Consider the following 3,227-nt stretch of genomic DNA (forward strand, 5'->3'; position numbering starts at 1 on the left):
TCCTGGATTATTTCAACACTAAAACCAAGCAAAGGATATAGAATTTTTCTATCTAATTATATATGTCCAGAGGGCTCTATATTTACATCTTTGTAATTTATATGAATTAAACCCTAAAGGGAATCACATGAAAATTTACAAATCTTTCTCAGAAATATTCTTTCTATGTATCTTCTATCTATCTATCTATCTATCTATCTATCTATCTATCTATCTATCTATCTCCTATCTATCTATCTATCTATCTATCTATCTATCTATCTATCTAACTATCTATCTATCTCCTATCTATCTATCTATCTATCTATCTCCTATCTATCTATCTATCTATCTATCTATTTATCTATCTATCTATCTCCTATCTATCTATCTATCTATCTATCTATCTATCTATCTATCTATCTCCTATCTATCTATCTCCTATCTATCTATCTATCTATCTATCTATCTATCTATCTATCATCTATCTATCTATCTATCTATCTATCTATCTATCTATCTCCTATCTATCTATCTATCTATCTATCTATCTATCTCCTATCTATCTATCTATCTATCTATCTATCTATCTATCTATCTATCTATCTATCTATCTCCTATCTATCTATTATCTATCTATCTATCTATCTATCTATCTATCTATCTATCTATCTCCTATTTATCTATCTATCTATCTATCTATCTATCTATCTCCTATTTATCTATCTATCTATCTATCTATCTATCTATCTATCCATTCAACAAGAGAAGACCACTGTAGCAAATACAATAAAAAATAAGAAATGAATGGGAATAGTGAGAAAATGAACATGTGAAGCCGCCCCTCCCCGTGCCTCTGTTATATGCGGAACAAGGCACAAAGAGGGGTGAGTTTTCTTGTTTATTATTTTCTCATTCCCCGTTTGCCAGTATTTTTTACTGTTCCTGGAACATCTCCTTTAACCCCTTCGGGACCAGGCTAATTTATCGTTTTTGCGGTTTCGTTTTTTCCTCCTTATGCTTAAAAGGCCATAGCACTTGCATTTTTCCACCTAGAGACCCACATGAGCCCTTATTTTTTGCGTCACTAATTGTACTTTGCAATGACAGGCGGAATTTTTGCATAAAGTACACTGTGAATCCAGAAAAAAAATAAATGTGTGGTGAAATTGAAAAAAAACCCCCGCATTTTGTTAATTTGGGGGAAATTTGTTTTTACGCCATTCGCCCTGGGGTAAAACTGACTTGGTATTTATGTTCCTCAAGTCGTTATGATTAAAACGATATATAACATGTATAACTTATATTGTATCTGATGGCCTGTAAAAAATTCAAACCATTGTCAACAAATATAAGTCACTTAAAACCGCTCCGTTCCCAGGCTTACAGCACTTTTATCCTTTGATCTATGGGGCTGTGTCAGGTGTCATTTTTTGCGCCATGATGTGTTCTTTCTATCGGTACCTTGATTGCGAATATACGACTTTTTGATCGCTTTTTATTACAATTTTTCTGGATTTGATGCGACCAAAAATGCGCAATTTTGCACTTTGGGATTTTTTGGAGCTGACGCCGTTTACCGTGCGAGATCGGGAATATGATAAATTAATAGTTCAGGCGATTACGTGCGTGGCGATACCAAATATGTTTATATATTTTTTTACTTTTATTTATAACCTGGGAAAAGGGGGGGGATTCAGACTTTTATTGGGGGGGGGGGCTTTTTATTGACAACAACACTTTTTTTTTTACTTTTACACTTATACTAGAAGCCCCCCTAGAGGACTTTTAGTATAAGTGCACTGATCTCTCATAGATATGCTGCAGAGATCCATGAGATAGGCACTCGTTTACTTCTGGCTGCTGCAGCCGGAAGTAAACAAGTGCAGAGCCGGGGACGGCGCTATCCTGGAGCGGTCCCCGGCCGGCAGCACACACGGAGATCGCACCTCCGGGATAACGTCCCGGGGGAGCGATCTTCGCCACTAGACACCAGGGATAAGCTGAATCCGGTAATCGGATGCAGCTGTCATGTTTTAAAGCTGCATCTGATTACTGTATTAGCAGGCACGGCGATCGGACCGTGCCCGCTAATACCGGCGGTCCCGGGCTACAAGCGGCACCCGGGACCGCTGCGGCTCAGAGCGGGGTCGCTGCGCGGCTCCGCTCTGAATGCACGAGGACGTACAGTTACGTCCTTGTGCGGGAAAGGGTTAATATAGAAATACGATTCCGCACCAACAGTGATTTGTTAGTGCATCCAAAAATTAATACATCTAACAAACCATGACATAACATAAATATTGAGCTACAGTGGGGAAAAAAAGTATTAAGTCAGTCACCAATAGTGCAAGTTCTCCCACTTAAAAAGATGAGAGGCGTCTGTAATTTACATCATAGGTAGACCTCAACTATGGGAGACAAAATGAGAAAACAAATCCCGAAACTCACATCGTCTGATTTTGTAAGAATTTATTTGCAAATTATGGTGGAAAATAAGTATTTGGTCACCTACAAACAATCAAGATTTCTGGCTCTCACAGACTTGTAACTTCTTCTTTAAGAGTCTCCTCTTTCCTCCACTCATTATCTGTAGTAATGGCACCTGTTTAAACTTGTTATCAGTATAAAGAAACACCTGTACACACACTCAAACAGTCAGACTCCAAACTCCACTATGGTGAAGACCAAAGAGCTGTCAAAGGACACCAGAAACAAAATTGTAGCCCTGCACCAGGCTGGGAAGAATGAATCTGCAATAGGCAACCAGCTTGGAGTGAAGAAATCAACTGTGGGAGCAATAATTAGAAAATGGAAGACATACAAGACCACTGATAATCTCCCTACATCCTTGGCTCCACGCAAAATTTCACCCTGTGGGGTCAAAATGATCACAAGAACAGTGAGCAAAAATCCCAGAACCACGCGGGGGGACCTAGTGAATGAACTGCAGAGAGCTGGGACTAATGTAATAAAGCCTACCATAAGTAAGACACTACGCCGACAGGGACTCAGATCCTGCAGTGCCAGACGTGTCCCACTGCTTAAGCCAGTACATGTCCGGGCCCGTCTGAAGTTTGCTAGAGAGCATTTGGATGACCCAGAAGAGTATTGGGAGAATGTCCTATGGTCTGATGAAACCAAAGTGGAACTGTTTGGTAGAAACTCAACGTGTCGTGCATCCATCAAACACCATACCTACTGTAAAGCATGGGGGAGGGGGTGGAAACATCATGCTTTGGGGCTGT

Source organism: Dendropsophus ebraccatus, chromosome 4, assembly GCF_027789765.1.
Source record: "Dendropsophus ebraccatus isolate aDenEbr1 chromosome 4, aDenEbr1.pat, whole genome shotgun sequence".
Lineage (NCBI taxonomy): Eukaryota > Metazoa > Chordata > Amphibia > Anura > Hylidae > Dendropsophus > Dendropsophus ebraccatus.